This window comes from Anomaloglossus baeobatrachus, chromosome 5, assembly GCF_048569485.1.
Source record: "Anomaloglossus baeobatrachus isolate aAnoBae1 chromosome 5, aAnoBae1.hap1, whole genome shotgun sequence".
NCBI lineage: Eukaryota > Metazoa > Chordata > Amphibia > Anura > Aromobatidae > Anomaloglossus > Anomaloglossus baeobatrachus.
Window position 1 is genome coordinate 201,039,193 of NC_134357.1, and position 9,934 is coordinate 201,049,126.

Below are 9,934 nucleotides of genomic sequence, written 5' to 3' on the forward strand. Positions count from 1 at the left end.
GAGGTCCCTTACAACTCTACCACTCTATGATTCTACATTTCTAGTGACGCTGAAACGACCAACTTGGACGTCTTGGACTTCAACTTCTCTTCTAGATCCCAGTAATAATTTTTAAAGGACCTTCCACCTCCCTCTAATCTTACCATTGGTACCTATTTGTACCATGACCACAACCCCATCCAGCATTCTGTCTATCCAATGACGAGCACTCGGCAAACAACACTATTTGGCATTTGCAGTCTTGACGACAGATATCCCTGCCTGTCTGCCTAAAGTGTCCTCTACCACCAGTAGGGCTGGCATTGCTGCACTCCTATTTACCTTCTTCCTACAGCAGTAATTTTCCTGGTAGCTAGGAGCAACGTCCTGCTATAGCTATCCTAGTCCTGGGACTGCATCCCTAATAATCAGCCAAATAATATTTATAAGGTTGTGCCAGACCAGGACTAGGCTCCATGGAACTTTCCACTCCCCTACTATAACCCAGCTACCTGGGTACTGAACTTCTCCACCTCCACATCACTGGCCCCAGCCAGAGCATCTTAGTGACATCTAAATTCCTCTGCATGTTTGCAATAATCTTGAGTGTTCCATGTTGCCTATTTATATCCAGGACCGGGTCTTCTAATTATACTATAATAGTAATTAACTATGCCCTTATCTGTAGCCCAGCACTTAAAATTCAGCCCTCGTCTGCTAAGAAGCCCTTGCTTGGAGTGTCTGGATGCAGTCGCCATCCTCGATCGCCAGCCAGAGCACCCACTGGACCCCTGAGGCACTTCCAGGTCTCATCAGCTCTGTCGTTTGCTGCAGCAGAAGATCCAAGCAGCCGCCACTCCCAGGACTGGGTAAGCTTCTTGTGTAGGTTCCCTACAAGGACAGGAAACCAATTGATGCGTGGAAGAGGTGCAACACACAGTAGGTTTCCTGTCCTTATCGGGCGGATCCCTTTGTCATTTGGTTTTGTCATGGGGGAAACAAATAATTCCTGGATAGTGATAGGCGCACCCATCCCGAACTGTAAAGTTTGGGGTCTGTACTGAACATAGTGTCCGTGCGCACTATCCCGAAAACGAGCTTTCTGGGAAACTTGTGTTACAGTTCAGGTCCAGAGGCTGTAAAAGAAAAAGAAAAAAAAAAGTACATTAGTAAAAAAAAACAAAACATTATGATTATACTTACCGCTTCCATGACCCGTCCTGCAGACTCTCTCCCGGCCACTTCTGCTTCCAGGTCCGATCATTAACTTCCGGTGTTATTTATACAGTATTCATCGCTCGACATTCTTCAGCTGTTTTCAGCCATGTTCGAGTTGATGTCAGGATTCATGAGCCATGTACTCGATTGAACTTTGACTGTCACTATGCGAGTCTCGCATCGGTATCACCCGGCACGGTGCACGCTCTCCTGACAGGAGCGTATCAGCTGCATATATTTCCATGCAGCTGAGGTGCTCCTGTCAGGAGTGTGCGCGCCGTGCTGGGTGATATCGATGCGAGACTCGCACAGTGACAGTCAAAGTTCAATCGAGTCCATGGCTCATAGACTCGGGTGAACCCGGACATCAACTCGAACACGGCCGAAAACAGCTGAAGAATGTCAAGCGATGAACACTGCTTTATTTTGAATAAAAACAAAATTCTGTGTTGTGGGGTTTTTTTTACTACTGTTTACTAGAAATTCACGGTGGCTACGTTTAATTTGGCATGACACCATGAATTTCGGTCTTAGAACCAGCTGAGAATACTAAGCTGGTATTAATCCCTTTATTACCCAGCGTGCCACCGCCATCAGGGCTGCTGGGCGAGCTGGGGAACGCGCCTGGAAATGGCGCTAAGAAACAATGCGCCATTTCCAGGGGCAGCTGCAGAGAATCCCAGCCCCCAGCTGCCTGGTTTTACCTGACTGGCGATCAAAATACGGCGGGAGCCCATGCATTTTTTTTTTTTAATAATAAAAAAAAAATGTAATTCCCTGTATTTTGATTGCCAGCCAAGGTAAAGCCAGACAGATGGCGTTGGCAGCACGTAGCCATCTTCTTTATCTGCGCTGAGAATTAAAAATATCGGAGCGCTACATCATTTTTTTTAATGATTTATTTTTACACTACTGTAATGTCAGGCAATCACAGACCCGGCACAGAGAATGGGTGTCTGCAAGTGCCACACGCCACATCACAAGTTACATCATACCTGTCAGAAGCCTGTACATTCTAGCATCTACCTAAGCTATATGGCTGTGTGCAGTTCCTGCCACATACAAATGTATGAGCTGCATTCAGGTTACTCTAACAGGCAATCACAGCCACCCATTCTTTGTGCCGGGCCTGTGATTGCCCGACATCACAGTACTGTAAAAATAACTAAATCAGTAAAAAACAAAAAAAATTATTATATAATATAACTTTGCGCTCCACGGTATTTTTGATTCTCAGTGCACATAAAGCGGATGACTACAGTCTGTCATCCCCCGCTACCTGGCTGTACCTTGGCTGCCAATCAAAATACAGGGAAGCCCAAAAAAAAAACAAAAAAAAACAAAACAACTTAATGGGCTTCCCTGTATTTTGAATGGCAGCCAAGGTAAAGCCAGGTAGCGGGGGGGTGACAGACTGTAGTCGCCCGCTATATCTGCACTGAGAGTCAAAAATACCGTGGAGCGAGATGATGATGATTATATATATATATTTTTTATATATATATATATATATATATATATATATATATATATATATATATATATGTGAGCAAGGATGGTTGACCTTAGGGAGATCAACATCCACCACTGCGGAGACACCATCACGTGTTTCTCAACGCAGTGATTCTAGAGCAATGCCCCCTGGGAAATATTCAAAGCAAGAAGGCCTGCGGAGACACCATCACATGTTTCTCAACCATCCTTGCTCACATAGTCTTTTACTAGGCAATGTCCCACTAGCCAGATTCCTACTCCACACTGATGAGGGGCAAATACCCTGAAACGGCTGTCTGTGGATGGATACCATGTTTGGCATAGGTGGTCTCCTTGACTGGAGACTGCCCTTCCCGTGGTTGTTCCTTCCCGGTGAAAGACCTGGCTAGTTTCCTGCCAGCGTTGAGAAACATGTGATGGTGTCTCCGCAGGCCTTCTTGCTTTGAATATTTCCCAGGGGGCATTGCTCTAGAATCACTGCGTTGAGAAACACGTGATGGTGTCTCCGCAGTGGTGGATGTTGATCTCCATAAGGTCAACCATCCTTGCTCACATAGTCTTTTACTAGGCAATGTCCCACTAGCCAGATTCCTACTCCACACTGATGAGGGGCAAATACCCTGAAACGGCTGTCTGTGGATGGATACCATGTTTGGCATAGGTGGTCTCCTTGACTGGAGACTGCCCTTCCCGTGGTTGTTCCTTCCCGGTGAAAGACCTGGCTAGTTTCCTGCCAGCGTTGAGAAACATGTGATGGTGTCTCCGCAGGCCTTCTTGCTTTGAATATTTCCCAGGGGGCATTGCTCTAGAATCACTGCGTTGAGAAACACGTGATGGTGTCTCCGCAGTGGTGGATGTTGATCTCCCTAAGGTCAACCATCCTTGCTCACATAGTCTTTTACTAGGCAATGTCCCACTAGCCAGATTCCTACTCTACACTGATGAGGGGCAAATACCCTGAAACGGCTGTCTGTGGATGGATACCATGTTTGGCATAGGTGGTCTCCTTGACTGGAGACTGCCCTTCCCGTGGTTGTTCCTTCCCAGTGAAAGACCTGGCTAGTTTCCTGCCAGCGTTGAGAAACATGTGATGTGTCTCCGCAGGCCTTCTTGCTTTGTGTGTATATTATATTATATTTATATATATATATATATTTATATAAAAAACATTTTTTTTTTTCCTTTCAATATTTATATTTTGATCGCCAGTCAGGTAAAACCAGGCATGGGGGCTGGGATTCTCTGCAGCCGCCCCTGGAAATGGCGCATTGTTTCTTAGCGCCATTTCCAGGCGCTTTACCCGACTTGTCCAGCGGCCCTGATGGCAGTGGCACGTTGGGTAATAAAGGGGTTAATACCAGTTTTGTATCCTCAGCTGGAACTAAGCCCAAACTTCATGGATTAACGCCAAATTAGACATGGCCACCATGAAATTCTAGTAAAACAGTAAAAAGAAAAATATAGAAAAAAAATATTAAAAATAAAAGAAAAAAAAACAGAGACTCCATATTAATTATAAAAAAAAAAAAACTCCTTAGTTCGATGTCAGCTCTGCTTCATCGCCCTGTACAGACAAACATCTATACAGAACAAGAAGCAGGCTCACAATGAGGGTATGAATCCACATGCGTATGACTACTGCTGCATGTCACGTATCGGTATCACCCACCACAGCGAACACTCGCCTGACAGGAGCACCTCAGCTGCATGGAAATACATGCAGCCGACCCGCTTCTTTAAGTAGGTTGTGCGCCGTGCCAGGTGATACCAATGCAAGACTCGCACAGTGACAGTCAAAGTTCAATCGAGTACATAGCTCATTGACTCGGGTGAACCCTGACGTCACCGTGAACACGGCCGAAAATAGACGAAGACTGCAGTGACAAGCAGTGCAGTGAATACCCTCAGAAGTTAACCTTTTGCAATCCGGAGTCCCCCCAGGGGGGACATTACAAAAATTCCGTTACGCTCCTTTGTCGGGCCACTGCCTTGTTTATCATTCACATGTGAATAAATGGATTTCCTGTTGATTTATTTCACAAAATTCACTCATATTGCAAAATTCGGTTTTGAAGTTTTTTCTCAATTATAATAGGATTTCAGTGGGCAAAACAGGAAATGGGTTAATGATTGGACCCAGAAGCAGAAGCGGCCGGGAGACAGAGGCTGAGCGGGTCTGCAGGGACGCGTCACAGGAGCAGTAAGTATAATGACAATTTTTATTATTAACAATATTCTTTATTTTACAGACCTCCTCGCCCCCTCCCATAACTGTAAAGTCCAAGTTCGGGCTTCGGATGCAAGTTTGCGTTCTCGCAGAACCCAAAATTTACAAAAAGCTCAGGCGAGTCTCCCGAACATCGGTGGGTTCGCCCATCACTATTCCTGGACAATTTTGGCAATAGCTATCAGCTACAGAATCAGGAAGCATATTCGATCCATCACTAATTATGTGAAAAGAGGAATCTTCCCATCAAGACCAGAATAAGCCATTTAATCAAATACCTATTGCCAGACATTTCAAAATCTTGCATCATTTAGAAACTAATTGTGAATTGTGAAGGTAAAATGACTTGATTTATTTACATACAAAATGGAGTCGAGAAAGGGGTTAAAGCCGCGCATCAGCCGAAATGAAGGTGTAACGTGTTGATGAAGAGAAACTTTCTTTTATTTCATAGGTCTACGCGTTTCGAGGTAAAACCTCTTCTTCAGGACCAGTACATCAACATAAAAGCATTAAACAGATGAAGATGACAGCTATATATATACACGGCTGATAAAAGGAGAACCGCCCTACTACAAAGAAAAAAAATCAACGGGAGGATCCTCTCATCGGATGACATGGCAAAAAACATAATAATACATAAAATCCTCAGATACTTGATAATTAAACATATCATTGTGAAACAACAAACATTTTTCATGTAATAAAAGTCAAAAAATTTTTTATTTTTTTTTTTGTGTGTGAAAGCAATAAAGAAATAAAGAGAAATAAAAAAGCAAAAAAAGAACGTGTATATATATATGTGTGTATATGAGATGACTAGAACCCATTATGTTAGTCATGGGTATTCTTTAAAGCAAGACTTCGTTTTAGTGATTGTGACCACCAGTGTTATCATGAAGGAAAGCCAATGAAAAAGTATAGAAAAGAATCAAAGAACAGATTTATAAATATAAATTAATAAATATAAATTAATAAATTATATATATATATATATATATATATATATATATATATATATTACACATACATACATACATACAATAGAAAATAGTGGATCCAAAAATATTGAATGGGTAAATCAAACATAAGAGAAAGTGAATGTGTATGAACATATGAAACTTCGGGTTGTTAGCTACACAAAAAAATTGTGCTAGAAAAATGCGTATATTATATGTATGAAGATCAAAAAATATTCCCTGAAAAAGGGAATGAAAGGGAAAAATCCATGTGCTCACAGGTATAAAAGTATCTCAAAGGGTTAAATGTATCTAAAAAAATAAATATACATTATCTGTTCTTGGGCGATCCTGGTAGAACTGTCAAGAACATGTCACACCCCGTATTTCTACTAATAATGATATGCATGTTCTCGATGATGGTTCTGTTCATACTAGTGTGAAAGCGAAATCTTCTTTCTATCCCGTTACGAGTAAAAGTCATCTTTTTGAGATTTGGTTCTTAATGATTTTAAGGATCTGGATTCGGATAATAGCAGAAATCACAGAAAGATGAATTTGAGTAAGGCTGAGAAAGCCGCCCTTATTAAACTAAAGAATAATAGTGAGATTGTTATACGCTCGGCTGACAAAGGAGGAGGTGTTGTAATTCAGAATAGGATAGATTATATTGCTGAAGCAACTAATATTTTATCAAATCCCCTACAATATTGCAGGAGTAATATGATACAATATGAGAAAGCATGTTTGAGTATAATGACCTTATCCTGGAAGCGATCAATAATAATATTAATGACAAAGAAAAGAAATTTTTGCTGATAAAGAAACCTAAAATGGCATTTATGTATCATCTCCCCCAAAATTCATAAAGATCTGGTTAACCCTCCAGGAAGACCAATTATCTCTGGTATTGATTCACTTACTTCGAATTTGGCACCGTATCTCGATGAGATAATGCATGTTCATGTTATTAACGCTGACCAGTTACTTGAGAGATTCGGCGCAGTTGATTTCTCTAATCAAAGATATTGAATGGAGAGACTCGTTTTCTGACTATGGATATTTCTGCACTTTATTCAAATATTAATCATGATATCGGTCTGGAATGTTTTTCCTTTTTTATTGATAATGACCCAAGACTCCCGAGCCCACAAAAATTTTTATCCGGCAGGGCATGAGCTTTATTTTAAAGAACAATTTTTTTACCTTTTTAGATATTTTATACCAGCAGACCCTTAATACTGCGATGGGTAGTAAAATAGCACCTACGTATGCAAATTTATTTATGGGTATTTTTGATTCTATTTTTATCTATAATTCTATTTTTAAGGACTGCATTGTAATTTATAAGAGGTATATAGACGACCTGTTCTTTATCTGGGATAATAAGGATAATATAGCAGATTTTATCACACATGTGAATAATAATAATTGGGGTTTAACTTTTTCACCATGCATGGATAATCTAACTATTGATTTCCTGGATCTCACTATCTACCAGAAAGATAACCATATAGTTACAAAAACTTTCTTTAAAAGGTCGATACAAATGGATATATACACTACAATAGCGGCCACTATAACAAATGGCTTTTGAATATACCCAGAAATCAATATAGAAGAATAAGGAAAAATTGTACCCTGGATGGGGATTTTGAAACACAAGCCAAAATTTTATTAGATCGCTTTATTGAAAAAGATTACCCCAAAAAACTTTTAAAAAATGCTTTTAAAGAGACTCGCTTTTTAAAACAGGAATCCCTTATTTTACCTGATACAAATAAACCCACATCTGAAACCAGCTAATGACTTTACATCAAATTTTATCACCACTTTTAATCAGGACAATTTGTCCATTAAAAGAATAATAACCAAACACTGGAGTATTCTTAAGAATGATCCAGTTCTAGGCGCTAATATTCCTAGTCATCCTGGCATTACCTTCAGAAGGGCACCGACGATTCGGAATGTTTGTGGCACCCAGTAGACTTAAGACTATGACCAGCACTAATAAAATGGTTGATCTACCTATGGGTGCTTTTAAATGTTTTCTAATAAATGTCTATGTTGTGGTATTATTTGTCATAGGAGAAAGAAGTTTGGCCCTATTGGGGAACCTGAACTCTTTTCCATTAAGGGACATATGACCTGCCAGTCAGAGTTTGTGATATATCTGATAGATTGTACATGTGGGAAACAATATATAGGGAGGACGACACAGGCACTACACAACCGTTTAAATTCGCACAGACATAATATCAAAAAGGGTTTTTTTCTCCATGGTCTTTCCCGTCACTGTACGGTTGTACATGGGAGAAAGGTCAGTTTCACCATCACTCCAATTGAGCAGATCCCTATGAATATTCCTAATAGATTTGATATGTTGAGTAAGAAGGAAACATTCTGGATTTATAAGCTGAACACTTTGAAACCTGTGGGTCTGAATGAGGTGACTGATCTATTTTATTAAAAAAAAAAATTATATATTCTTAATAATTTAATATTTAATATGTGTTTTTAATCTGAATTTTATTTATTTTTTTATATATTTATTTTTTTTATAGATTTAATATATTATTAGCTTTCTCCCTATTTATGAATATGTATTTTGGACGTTTTTTCCCTTGCCTGTGTCTCCTATTGTTGTATTGTTCTTCCATATGCCTCTTTACTTAGTGTTTTTTAATATTGACGTTCCTGTTGTAAAATTCATTGGGTAAATTACTATATTGCGATCACTTCTTATCTTTGCGTTGTGTGCGGGTCTGTGGCCCCTGCGGGGACTGCAGATGGTTGCTTGCACTCTTTCTTCTTAAGAATTACCTTGCCGCTCAATGCTTTCTCCCACGATGAATAGCTGCACTTTAGTTACCTTGCAGAGCATGCGCAGGAACTTTTTTCCCACGGTCTGAACTTAATTGACCTATACTGAACAGCGCTATGTTAGTCTCCCGCTCTGGAGCCTCGAGTATAACATTGATACAACAGCACATAGTCTGTCTCCTCCTTTATAAATCCAACACATAGTTCGAGGTCTCTATGTACCCATGTTTTTAATTAATACCGTATATATTTTTAATGAATATATTTTTATTAAAGATTTTTATTGTTTTTTTCTTTTTTTTCTGGTCTATGACATGTTCTTGACAGTTCTACCAGGATCGCCCAAGAACAGATAATGTATATATATTTTTTTTAGATACATTTAACCCTTTGAGATACTTTTATACCTGTGAGCACATGGATTTTTCCCTTTCATTCCCTTTTTCAGGGAATATTTTTTGATCTTCATACATATAATATACGCATTTTTCTAGCACAATTTTTTTGTGTAGCTAACAACCCGAAGTTTCATATGTTCATACACATTCACTTTCTCTTAGGTTTGATTTCCCATTTTTGGATCCACTATTTTTCTAATATATATATATAAATATATATAAATATATATAAATATATATATATATATATATATATATATATATATATATATATATATATAATCTCTGTTCTTTGATTCTTTTCTATACTTTCTTTGGTTTTTCCTTCATGAGAACACTGGTGGTCACAATTACTAAAATGAAGTCTTGCTTTAAAGAATACCCATGACCAACATAATGGGTTCTAGTCATCTCATATACACACATATATACACGTTTTTTTGCTTTTTTATTTCTCTCTTTATTTCTTTATTACTCTCACACACAAAAAAATTTTTTTTGGGCTTTTATTACATGAAAAATGTTTGTTGTTCACAATATGTTTAATTATCAAGTATATGAGGATTTGATGTATTATTATGTTTTTGCCATGTCATCCGATGAGAGGATCCTCCCACTGATTTTTTTTCTTTGTAGTAGGCGGTTCTCCTTTTATCAGCCGTGTATATTTATCTGTCATCTTCATCTGTTTAATGCTTTTATGTTGATGTACTGGTCCTGAAGAAGAGGTTTTACCTCGAAACGCGTAGACATATGGAATAAAAGAAAGTTTATCTTCATCAACACGTTACATCTTCATTTCGGCTGATGCACGGCTTTAACCCCTTCTCGACTCC